The sequence below is a fragment of the Bactrocera oleae genome, chromosome 6, assembly GCF_042242935.1.
Source record: "Bactrocera oleae isolate idBacOlea1 chromosome 6, idBacOlea1, whole genome shotgun sequence".
In the NCBI taxonomy this organism is placed as follows: Eukaryota; Metazoa; Arthropoda; class Insecta; order Diptera; family Tephritidae; genus Bactrocera; species Bactrocera oleae.
This window is the reverse complement of record NC_091540.1, coordinates 48,331,220-48,344,954: the sequence shown is the minus strand read 5'-3', so window position 1 is coordinate 48,344,954 and position 13,735 is coordinate 48,331,220. Positions and strand designations below refer to the sequence as shown.

Here is a 13,735-nt window from a genome sequence, read left to right as displayed (position 1 = left end):
TTCACACCTAGAAGGAATTGCCGGAGACCCTTTAAATATATATCCAAATGAACGGCGTCACGAGCTGAGTCGATTTAGCTATGTCTATTTGTCTGTCCGTCTATCAATCTATCCGTCTGTCTGTTTGTACCTCAGTGTTTGAAAAATCGATCAAACATTTTTCATATGTTCTTTTCTCTTCAAGAAACTGCTCATTTTTCGGAAGCACCGATATCGGACCACTATAACATATAACTGTCATACAAACTGAACGATCGGAGTAAAGTCCTTGTATGGAAAACTCTTTTATTTCACAAGATATCTGCACGAAATTATGGGAGGATTATTGCCTGAAGCAATAATGTAATCTCCGAAGAAATTGTTCAGATCGGACAACTATGGCATATAGCTGCCATACAAACCGATCAATCGAAATAAAGTTTTTTATTTGTGTACTGTTATGTTAATTAACTATACCTCAAACTTCAACTACTGCAAAGCATTTGTGAGGTGTCGAAAATTTTCTAATAATTACCACTGAATATACGATCTTGAAGACAATCTTCTCTGTCGACATTAAATGACTTAAATGAGTTGTTACTTTGTCCCCAATAAGCAAATGATAATTTCTTTACAACCACTCCGCGTAATGAGAAGATTTTTATGTACATATATACACCCACTAAAATAAACTTTTCTTAATTTTCTTATTAAATCTGCTGCTATACATAAATAAACACTTCGAACTATGCACCATTAAACACTTGGCTAACAACCTGTGTGCACTTGATATTCTTAAGGCCGTTTGCTGCGGGTGCGCTCATAAAGTACTGAGTTTGAGTGAAATCCCCATTTAATTAATTTAAAATTGCACGCGCTTATAGCGAATCCAATGCAAATTGCTAAACGCCTTCAACCTTTCGAGCTGTAACAGCGACCTCTTTGATAAGGCAGGCGGTTCTCGTAGGTGTAACGAAGTAAAGGGGGCGGATGTCAGCAAAGAGGCACTTGACAACTTGACGTTGCCAGAGTGGAAAAGTGCAAAAGTGTTTGACTGCAAAGAGGGGGCAAGTTAAAGCTCAGAATGCGAAAGTTTAAGAGTGTATATACAAAGTTCCCCCGTATATGCCGTATACTGTAGGTACATACACAATGACGTAGGTAGCATAAAGGTGAAGAGGTGAGGTAATGCGAATGTGTCGACATTCGTAATTAAGCAATTATTTTCTGCTATACTCATCTAGTCATCCTCATTCACCGAAAAGACGATTCTGGTATTTTGCACATATCTTCGCTTTCACTTTTATGGGAATTTTACTTATTTCTCAATTATGCTCATAGCAAGAGACTAGTGTCTTCATCAAAATAGACCCTTAACATTCTTTGTCGCTTTGCACACCATTTAAGAGGTGGCTTCCGCTAGGGTTTTTTTCTACTCTGCTTTATTGCTTCATTCAATTAGTAGATTATAAAATGTTGCACAAAAAAAAGAATTACTAAATACTATGAAAAAACCCTGCACAATCAACTGCTCCACACCATTGACGGTGGCGTAAGTAGGCGGTGAGGGTAATGGGCACATTACTAGGGCAGCAAGAAGAAGAATAGTATAATAAAAGAAAAGATGAAGAAGATGCACAAAACACCAGTAGAAAAGCCAAGGAAACCAGCTGCTGCCGGAACAATGAAAGGAAACCTAGAAACAATTCATTGACCGTTGCCCTGTTGGCGCTCACAAATACCTCTGATGAGCAATGAAGCTCTTGACACTCTGTGTCGGCAGGCGTTAATGAGCGGTGACAGAGCGACGCAAGGCGTAATGCTGCCATCATTGCTTCTCCCTTGAAAGTGGACCATCGCAGTTAAGTAGGATTTCCTTGCTTCACACTAAAATGTTTCCCTAGTTTTAGCATTTTATTTTCTACGAAATTTGTCCTACACTTTCTTTAAGGATCATTCCTTGCGCGTATTCCCATTGCCTTCAGCATTGTATTCTCGGAATGGGCAAAGTAAAGAGCAAACACTCTGACCAGCGTGCACAGTTTCTAAAGACGTGACCTTGATAAGATGCGACAATTGCAAGTTTCTTAAATGTAGTTGCTGGAGTTTGAAGAAAAAGTAGGGATCAGAAAATGTTGGCAAATTTTAAGTGAAGTGTGGAAATTAGTGGCAATTGTGGCCTGTGGTAAAGTTTGACCCCAGAATTGCAATTGAGGAATTCAGCGTACAAGAATGTCAATGTCACAGAATTTTTTTCTCATTTGTCTCAACGAATATACTATAAACTTGTTTTATGTGAATAAAAAAAGTTTTTATGAATTTAATAAAAAAATTAAGTTATTCTATATCTATTCGTGAACTTTGTTTGAAGGCATGAAAGATCATACAATTAATGCTCTTATATTAAATAACCATTTCTTTCTATTTTTGGTAATTTGTGAAAAGAATTTTTGGTTTTATATTGTGTCGGGTCGACATTCTCCAGTCATTCGAACTATACTTATGTACTCCAAAAATACTTCACTGTGACAATTATCTTTAACCTTAACCTTATAGTCATTCAACAAACGACATCATATTTTTTCATTGTGTTGAAAATTTCAAATTTTGTACCGGAAAATTTGTTTCCATTTGTAGAAAAGTGCTGCAGAGTCGCATCTAATGCTCGTCAAGACATATGGTGATCATACTCTATTAGAAGCAACATGCAAAAAATGGTTTCAACAGTTCGGTTCAGATATAATAAGAGCCAAACGCAAATGGCAGCAAGGTTAAATATTGCACAACAAACAATATCAGACCGTTTGAAAGCTATGATCAAAGATCAAACAGTGTGGAAAATGGGTGCCACAAGAATTGAATGAAAAACAAATGGAAAACCAAAAAAACACGTTTGCTTCAAAGACACGAAAGAAAATCAGTTTTTTATCGAATTGACACGGGTGGTATCAGAAGGGTGTGGTATATCATGAGTTTCTCAAACCTGGTGAAACTATTAATACTAATCGCTACAGACAACAAATTGTGAATTTGAACCATGCACTGATCGAAAATCGAGCAGAATTGGTCAGAAGATACGTCAAAGTAAATTTGTTACACGACAATGCACCTGTATACAAAGCAAAATCAATTCAGGATACAATCAAAGTACTTAGCTGTGAGCTTCTACCCCACCCGCCGTATTCACCAGACTTGGTCCCTTCCGATTAATATTTATTTTCATCGATGGGACACGCATTGACTGAGCAGCACTTCTATTCTTACGTAGAAGTCGAAAATGGAGTGTCTGATTGGTTTGCTTCAAAAGACGAACATTTATATTGGCATGGTATCCCCAAATTGCCAGAAAGGTGGCCAAAATGTGTAAAAAGCAATGATCAATACTTTGAATAATTTTTTTTTCACATTCTAAATTATTGTAGTATTTCATTTCAACAAAAAAAAAAAAATCATTTATACCGGAGCACCTGATATATATTGTATTTTTTCTATATATTAAAAATAACTAAAAAGATGAATAGTATGCTTTTTGCTAAGTACGTAGCTACCAATTATTGTTCATTTAGCACGTCATATACGTTCACAACACTCCTGGAATAATAGTTAAACAATTTCATTCTTAATCCCTAAAATCTTCTTAATATCAATCATTACTTTTGTAAAAATTTCACTTTGAAGTAAATTAACTTTTTCACACACTTTTTATAGTTTTCACAGATCGGTATACACTGTTTCCCGAAACACTTTATACGCATTCTTTTGCAGCTATCCGTGCGCACCATCAAAGTGAACAAGTCCACGATATTGGCCGACCTCAATTCTTTGTCCGTAGGCGTCGCAAACGACGTGACAAAATTACCATTCAATACATATTCATGAGCGTATACACAAGAGAAGTCTGATGATGTGTTGATGTCGCTATATTTACCATTGTTATTGTTATTATTGTGCTTTATTTATATCATGCCATTGTGTTTAGGTAATAAAGAAAATTTAGGAAGCTTTCGCTGTCGTTGCGTGTGTAGCGAATATTTACAGATACCACCTAACAATGGTCAAACATTTTAAGGTTGATTGCTTAACGCTAAATTGCTGTTATTTAGTTGGTAATGACATATTTACAGTGTAATAGTTTCACGCCTTGGCCTACAGCCACTTTAAGATCGCATCTGCCGTGGCGCTGATAAAGTTTTTGCTTTTATAACTTTTCATCTACTTTCGGGGGGGGGGAGATTTCAGGTTTTAGATTAAAAAACTTTAAATTTTTTTCAACAGTTATTTCTTTTTGTTTGTCATTTTCTTTTTATAGCGTCTATGGCGCTTTTAATTTATTTTTCGTTGTTTGAATGTGTTTTCATTTCCTGTTTTGGTATTCCCAGTTTTGTCAGCTGACACTGATTTATTGCTGTGTTGAAGCCGAAATGTTGCTATGCCAGCATTTTTACGCTAATTTACACTATCTTGCAGTAGACCACAGTCTGCAGTGCCATGACGCTGATGAATAATGTTATACCAGTGTGGGAGAAGTGTGATGAGTTTTTGCCTAGAAAATTATTCTTAGGCTCTTTTGTAACTTTCTTTAAGTTTTTGTATTAAAAATATAAAAGTTACAGGCGGCTGGGATTTTGCTTAGTTGTCATAAGAATTGGCATCATCCAGTTGCATATCTCTGCATGCTCGTTGGTAAATGGTGTAGCAGAACCATACTCATTTCACTGTGCAACTAGATAAATAACGTTATTCAGGAACATTTTGTAAAAAAATTAAGAACTGTATATGTTTTGCATGATCAATTACTTAAGTTGGCTTAGAGTAGTCCTTAGGCTTCTAACAACATTATTTATTATTTTTCCCTGTAAAATCCGCTGTAATAATGACAGACACGTTTCTGTTATAATTCCATCATCATTATTGCCGTTTTGCTTAAAATTTTATAAAGCTAAAAATGTACGCACTTTAATATCGATGCTGTTTTGAAAAACTTGAATCACAATATCGACTCTTTGGATTTTGCTAATTTTCTTTAAAGAATGGTATTGAAATTTTCTTTGTTCTAAATATTTGAAAACCAATAATGGGAATAGAAAATTAAAAAATAGTTATTCGTTTATATTTTATTAATATATAAAAAAACTTTTGCTAAACAATACCAAATCTTCGCCTATTGGATGGTCAACACCTTAATTTCTGTTGTCGGCAAAAACTATTTCTCACTGATATAATATTCTCAAAAATAATTGAGATTACTACTTACAGTCGTGAAAGTGTCAGAAAATCATTTTGATGTTTCATTGGAGATTATTATACTCTGTTAGTTTGTATTGTGTGATAGTATTGGATTTTCTTTTGAAATTTAAATTTAGCATTATGAGAATAATGCAAATATGTCTGATATGATAAAAGTGCTTCTCCGACTATAGAAAGAAATGTAATGATTTTTAAGAGCTGCCTGCATGGTGTCATAAACTTGAGTTGTTTCGTTTCTGAGGTAGTTCTTCACCCATAACGATGCGATCTTAGCTGTTATTGGTTTTCTAGCTCCGTAATCGAAACACAACATTTGTTTAAGGGAGATATAGGAGAAAGTTGTTTAACTATGCACATAGGCTGAATGACATTAGTGTTGATCTAGACACTGAAAGTAATCTATGGAATTGAATTATAAATAAACCTCAATTGTATTATACATTCTTATTTCTAAAATTTTAGTGTAATATCAAAATGTTACTGTTTTAATTTTCTTTTTCAAATGTTTATACACACGGTTACTCGCATATGGTTACGATGTTATTCAATTTTGTTGCTACAAGTTATAATGTAGTTGACAACAAGAAGCTCATACTAGATTTATTGAATAATTCAGTATGAACTGAAATCGAAACAAAACTTTGCAGATTCGAAAATATATTACGATATGTTTGCAGCTCGAATCATTTGATCTATGCTGTAAGCACTACTTCTTCAATGGTTAGCCGTATGCAACCATGTTTCAAAAGAACAACGGTATATGCTCATGCTGTAATGCTGATGTCGTACTATTTTTCGGCGAACGAAAGCGCGTTAGTCAATTTGATTGATATGGGCTAAACAAATTGCAGACATTAAGAAAACGTATGCATATATTTAAAGCGGAAGAAGTTAATAATATTTTTGCCGTGATCTACTATATTAACCCACAAATTAGTGGTTAGTTGACGGTACATTTTTTATAATTTTTGTGTTCAATTTAATTTGTTTAGTTCTGCTTTCTAACTTCTTCCGATAATTTTTTTAGACTTAGTTTTAATTTTTAATGATTTTTTTTTTAACATTATTACTACAACCTTCACTAAATATCTTGCGATTAAGATCTTTTTATTAATTTCCATAATTTTTTTGTGTGTTGTTATTATACAAAACTTCCTGAGTTTAATAATTTTTTAGCACTTAAATTAAATTTCTTAATGCCATGTATTTTTTGTTTTTAAACTATATTGTTGTAAACTTCACTAAATATCTAGTGATTGTTTATAATAAATTACACTGCTGTCATCTCACTACGTCACAGTTATATTTACATGAACACCCTTGTTTTTGTTCTTTTTGTATTTTTATCTATGTATATCAATTGTTAAACTTTTGTCGTATTATCATTTCACTTTTGCTAAACAAACCATATTAGTATTCAAGGTGACACTTATTTATGCAAGAACTTGAATTAATCTTAAACCTTGCTCCCAACACTCTCTACAACTCCTTACTACGCTTTTTGTAATCTTTGAAAATCCTATTTTATTTTAGTAGCATGTTCTTAATGACTGCCATTCTGTGTTACTAGCGCTGCCTCCACATTTACCACACATAGGTATAGCCTCAAAGCTTTAGCTTACGGGACCAACACTTGCTTCTTTCGTGCTTCTTTACATGTTTCTACGTGTGTATGCACGCACGTGTTTATCTCTCGGCGGATTTCACTTTCAGTCGATTCACTTAAGTGCGAAGATTGTGCACACATTTGGTAGCCATAAGCCGCTTACCATTCATTGCATTGCATTTACATAATTTGCGCGTAATAAAGGATTAGCACACGAAAAAAATACAAATAAGAAATTGAGTGGAAATAAGTATAAGTAGTAGAGCGAAGTGACACACTCGTTTGTGCAAATAAATAAAATTAAACAAAACGCTATTGGTTTTGGGAAAACAACACTGCATACTCGCTTCCATGTACACCACCTACACTTTCACTCACATTGCGTTAATTTCGCTGCGTAACGATTTCCACGTCACATTTGTTTACACTTTGCAATCGTGTGGCACTCTAATGCGATTCAGTATAGATGAAGTGAATGCATTAATACACACTGTGAATTGTAATGATTATTGTAGGTACTTTAACTGTGCGTACGAGTCGCACTTCTTCCGCTTGCTCATCCGTTACAGTACGCGTTCTAATAAGTACTAAAAGTACCTTAGAAACTCATCGTAGCTTAAACCCCGAAAAACTTGCATTCATACGATGCTTATTAGTTAAGGCTGTGTTTGTACGTGTGTGTGTGTGTGTGTGTGGTTGCTAGCCAATATTTGCTCGTCAATTGGATGCTGTGTTTGAATGCTGCACTACACCAGTTATGCTGGTTGTCATCAGGACCCAGTGTGCGGAAAGCAGTTGAGTGTTGAAACATTGTCGTGCTAACGAGCCTAATACTCGGCTCAACTCGGCACATTTTCATGTAAGTACGAACTTCAGCACTCTCTCGCAGAAAGGCATTAACACACACTCACATGTGCTAAGCTATATAAATTTTGCTTCGTCTGTTTTGTAATAACCAATCGCTAGACGCTTCCTGTAAACACGAAGTAGTGGAATTTATTTTTAATGTGCTCGCACCCTTCACTTTATGCTCCTTTACAACGCTTACTTTTTAGTACTTTAAGTCAGTGATTACTTGACTGAAACTGCGTGTAGGCTCTCTAAAATGAGAGAGAGAACACTCAAGATTTACAGGAACTCCCCTAGTATAGTAAAATTCAGCACTTTGAATACGTTCCTCAAATGAATTCTTTGAAAGGCGCCAAATATACCATAAATATTTGAGTTATCCTACATAGCACATGTGAAATTTATGAAAAGGGCTGTATGAGAGCGAGAATCCGCTGACATATTTTTAAAATGTATGGTTGTGTACTTCGTAAGTCTACAGCATCCACAGGATGCCTTTTTAGGTCATTTACTTTTGAAGACATTGAAAACATTTATAGATATCACAATTTAGTGAATAAGGCAGTAATGGAAAAGCGCGGGAATGTCCCCTAGACAATTCTTTTACTATACCTATTTATGTTTTAAAACAATAAAATCATTTACTAACGCACAGAAAGCCAGTTAGTTATTTATAAAGAGTTGAGTAAAGTGCAGTTTTTAGTTATATTGAGTTAGGCACAGTGTATATTTTTACATTTTAGCACTTTGATAGCATTTACCCACAGTGCGAACTGAGTGAAATGACGGAAAGAGAGGGGAACTTGTATTTGGGTAGTTGTACAGCGTCCACTGAATGTTTTTCTTTCACGAAAACCAACATTTAGGACATTGAAGGCAATAACTAATTAATAAACCTGCGATAAGTGGTGCTAAAGTCCTAGTCTGAATCTGAGTAATAAGAGTTTAAGAGAACGAGAACAAACATTTGAAATATATATAGTTACACAGCATCCACATCATGTCTTCTGCGTCACTTTCGTTTTAGTGCATTGACTGAGAGTAGGTTACTAAAAATACAGTATCGTAAGAGAAATGGCGGGAACGTACATAACTTAAAGTTATCGTTAACAGTTGCTCAGTATTTGTAGGATCTGTTTTACTGGGGCCGGCTTTTTAGCACTTAACCATCATTCATGAAAATAATAGGAGAGTATGAGCGTGATACTGTCAATTAAAGTTGTCCTAGATAGAATTACACATCACAGAAGTTCTTTCACTCGATTTACCTTATAGCACATTGAAATTATTGAGGATTAACATTTGCACAGCATCCAAATGATCTCCATTCCTAAATCAGCCTTGAAATACGTTGCAATCCCTTACTATTTGCTGAACTCACTAAAAACAGCAGACATTTCAGTTATTTTAAATTCTATAACGTTTGCATTCAGAGAAAGTCTTCTTATGACCTTTATCTTTTAGCACATTAATATTGTAATTTAAGAGAAATAGCACGAACACTTGTGTCCGAATTATCCTCAACAGCTCTCAGCATCCACAGCATGTACTTAACTGCCACATGTTTTCTATCACTTTGCAGTGTAAAGAGTGCGATAAAGTCTATAATATAATACAATATGTTAGTTGTCTTAGGAAAAACTAAACAGAATCCCTTCACGACATTCAACTTTTAGAACATTGAAATCATTGCGCGAAAGTGTAGGTCGATGGAAAGAGTAGTAATATGAGAGAAATAATGTACATTAAAAAGCACATTGTAATCGGTCACTAATAGTTTAAGTCTGTAGAAAACGCAGAGAAGTAGAAAGATGTCGTAAATTGTTCTTGTTTTAGATAGTATTGCACAGCATCCACAGCAAGCTCTTATATGACTTATGAACTAATTTAGAGAGAATGGAAATTATGTTATATGAAAGGTAGTGAGTGAGAATGGAATTTGAATTATTTTGAAAAGTTAAATAGCTTCCAAAGGGATTTCATTCACAACTTTTGAGTTTTAGCAAATTAAAATCCTTCCTCCAAAAAAGAGACCCGGGACGTATATTAAAAATTTACTTAAAAGTTGCTTCCACAGAATCTCATTTTTTTACACTTCTCTTGAAGCACATTGCAATGTTCAATAATATCGTATGCACATTAAAAAGGCAGAAAAGGAAAACGAGATCGTAAGTTTAAATTATTCTCGACAGAATTACACAGCATCCACAGTAAAGTGTTCTCATTTAGCTCATTGAACTCATTCAGCCGCAATAGAAACTTCAGTTATATGAGAGGTAGTTAACGAGAACGGATTTTGAAATATTTTGAAGAGTTAACATACACAGCTTCCAAAAGGATTATTTCTGCAACGTTTGCATTTTAGAACATTGAGAGCCTTCATTATGGCTAATTCACATAGAACTTTGGCTTCGCTTTGCGTCAGACATATGTTTTGACAAAAAAGTTCGATGTACGCTTTTGTACGAGTACGTTCACATAAAAAGTTTTCGACGCGAAGCTCTTCTTTTTTCGCTTTTCCAAGCAGCACTCGCCATTTTTATTTAAAAGATACACTGAAAGCAAAGCGTTCACTGTAACATACCCTTTGTTTTCATCGCTTCGTTGTTTCAGTCTGAACTGTCACACAAAGCGAGGAAAGTTTTGAATAGGCCTTTAACTAGTTCGTGTGCCGTAATGTCAGAGAAAACCCGCGAGAGCATGGTTTACTTTAACAGTTACACACGATACAAGCAATAACGTACTATAGTCAAATTATCCGGGAGAATAATTGTACAGCATCCACAAAATATTCCGGTACTTTCATTTTTATTTGAGAGAAAGAAGAAGAACAGCAGGATGAGTGCAGAAAATTTGGTTATTTTGAGTAGATTTGCACAGCATCCACATAACGTATTTTCACGACATTTGTTTTACGGGCATTGAAATCATTTAGAGACCAACAGCAAGTCGTAATATGCTAGTAGTGAGAGAGCGTAAATTTAGAAGGTAATATGTGAGAGATGGTGCAGTACCGCGCATTTGAGAAGTTGCACAGCATCCACAGGAGGTTGCTAACGGAGAATGAGTTTAAGCCTATCGAAGATGTTCAGCTAACGAGAGTTTTTCCAAACATTGTAATTTGATATAACGTATATTTTGGTCAGAGGATCCACATAAGAAGTATGGGAGGAAACAATTAAATTTTAAAATTGTATTATCTTAAACAATTTTATAAGCAGTATTTGTAAAAAAAAAATTCAAACGGTGTTTCCTAAATCTAACTGGACTCATTTCGTGGAAAATATATTATTTAGCTGTTTATTCCTAATAGCAATTTTTATATGTACAATATAAAAATAAAAGTGTTAAACATGGTTTCGGCTTAAAATTTGCTAACACTGCTCATTGAATTTTCGACGCTTTCGAGATGTTTAATCTGATGGTAAAATTGTTAATTAATATTTACGTTTCTCTCGATTTCATATAATATAAATGTGCCCTTCTATTAAATTATTCTGATCTGTTGCTAAATTATCTAACATTCATGCTTTCTAATTTCTGCAATTGATGAAAATTTCTGTTAACATCATCTACTTGTAGCAATGGAATCTGAGAAAAATTTTATATTTTATGAAAAAATATTGGGATATTTTGACATTTACGTTATAAGATGGTATTTACTTGAAAAGTAGCAATGAAATCGCTTGTATGGAAATACAAATATCAACCAGAGAGTATGTTACTGTTATTTAGATTTCAGTATCAAATAAAGTACCCAATGCTATCTAATAGCATCCTCTGTTATTTGAATTAACATCACCATTAAGTCATACTTCTGTATAAATTTCTTAAATACGCTGGCATTATTTATAATAGAATTATAAAAGTGGAAAATGTAAACCGAATAGCAAAGTGATTGACTCAGTGAAGGTTAGGGAAGAGTAAATGTATATGGTAACGTTCTGTCTATGTTATGTGTGTTTAAGGCATAACAAAAGCTGTTGCTTCACATTAATGGGGTTTGTTTAATTTTTTGTTTGCTTATAAATAAATTTTAATACTTTTGCAATATCGTGTGACTACATATGTCCGACATATTTTTTTAGTGAGAATGTTTAGTCCACAAACAAAACAGTTTCTTTCATGTCACTTCTTTCGTTTATTATATTAAAAACTGTGCACTGTGTAAAATCTTGTGGGAATTTTGTTGAAACTGCTTGGCATTCAAAATTGTTCAATTTTCAAAAGCTTTAAAAGGATGTATTTACCAACGAAGCACTTTTTTTTAGAAGTTTTCTTGTATCTAGCCTCAATATATCAAAGTTGCATACCTCAAATTGGGAGCACTTCAACGTTTTGTATATTTGCAATTTGTCTAAAAGAGTAACGATTTGTTCCTGGCAAACTTAGCAATTCCTAAGTTTTTATTTAATACTACAGAAATCTTCAAATATATGGTACACATCGTATACTTATATTCTGTCCAAAGTAATATATAATATAACATTATTGCAATTACATGCAACAGAAATGTTTAGTGGGCACTGCAGAAGTCTTTTAGATGTACTATGAGTAGAAGAAGTGTTGTACTGATGTATGGAATGTATAATATAATTATTAATAAAAATCCCAAATTGTTTTATCAGTATTCTTGATATAATAGTATAATCAGTCGAAAGTTTCGCCTTGTAAGTAATGCTATGGTCAAAATAATACCGAAATCTAAAGTTTCCACCCAATTTACTTCAGATATGAATCTTACATTAATTTCCCCCCTCAACGAAAACTCTAAAGTATGGGCTGATTTTCTTTACTGGAGGAATGTCATAGTTTATTCGAGATTGTGGTAATGATATAGTTAGTACTCTAATATAATAAAATACAATAATATTGTCAAATCTCTAATAGAGAAAGGGTTTGAATTTGCCTCTCGAGTGCTTCCGAAATGCGTGCGTAAACTAGTTTTCTTGCTCTCTTGTCAATGATCAAATTTCTAAGATCAAATGAAAAATTGAATATCGGATGAACATTTTTCCTTCCATAATAAGACTGACAATAAATATATTCGATAACGTTACAGTCGAAATACTTTTCAATTTTAATTGTGCCTCATTTGTCTACACTTTGACAAGTACGTTTTAAGTTTTGTTGCTAAAAAACGTTCTCACTTTAATTAGATATCATTGTATTTAAGCGAAATTTTATATAATGTATGATAAATAAAAATAGTATAGTTATATTATATTATAGTTGATATAAGAAGACTTTTAGCTGATAAACACATCGCAGGAGTATTATATTCTTACTTGTTGTATGGAATACTTGTAGTTCTCCCTAGGTATATAAAATATTTGTATACACATTAGGGTGGTATAAATACTTCCTGGCACCCAAGTAGGGTTGATGTTGCAGATGGACTGAATCCCCCGCCAACATAATGCCGTTGATTGCAAACTTATAAATTGCTATATCTAAGCTTTAAAATAAAACTCCAAACTGTAAATTGGTGCAGGGACTAGAAGTAGTGGCATCTGTGGGCTGAAGATTTTAAGGAGTTGGAGAGGTCCCAAAATTAGGTTTACTTTACATAGCTCATAAACGACTCGACTTATATAAACTAAACTGGGTGAAAACGTATGAAAACCACGCTCCATCTCCCTATAACGGTAATCCTTAAAATGTTTGAAAATACGATAAATAAGTCAGAAGCTTTACATTTTACAGCTAAGATGGTATTTAAGAGTTTCAAATGAAGTGCTGTAAAAATTAAATTCCTGTTGACTATTTCACCTTACAATATATGAGTTAAGCATCAATTAAATTATCGCAATAAAGTTTTGCACAAATAGTACCTTAAGGTTATGCCATCTCAAGTCCAAAACTTTTTAAAGTCGGATAACAACTTTTTAAGCGCCATATACTGGGCCAGCGCCCATGAATAACTTCTTACCGAAAAGGTTGGTCAATATGTCAGGTATCTTAAGGAAACTCAGAGCTATAAAACTCGACAATAGAAATTAAATTAAATGAAATCTTGATTTCAAAATATTTTAAATTCAATAAATTCAAAAT

The 13,735-nt window shown here is 33.8% G+C and overlaps 1 protein-coding gene across 2 annotated transcripts in view; it reads right to left on the bottom strand.

Annotated features, from left to right (window-relative positions):
• Positions 1-7,400, bottom strand: part of LOC106623625 (Glutamate receptor IB) — a 103,242-nt gene extending 95,842 nt beyond the window's left edge. For both annotated transcript variants that reach the window (XM_036362452.2, XM_036362461.2), the window contains exon 1: positions 7,211-7,400. The gene's annotated coding sequence lies outside the window, so the exon portion shown is untranslated. The remainder of the gene's footprint in view (positions 1-7,210) is intronic.
• Between the last annotated feature and the right edge of the window lie 6,335 nt (positions 7,401-13,735).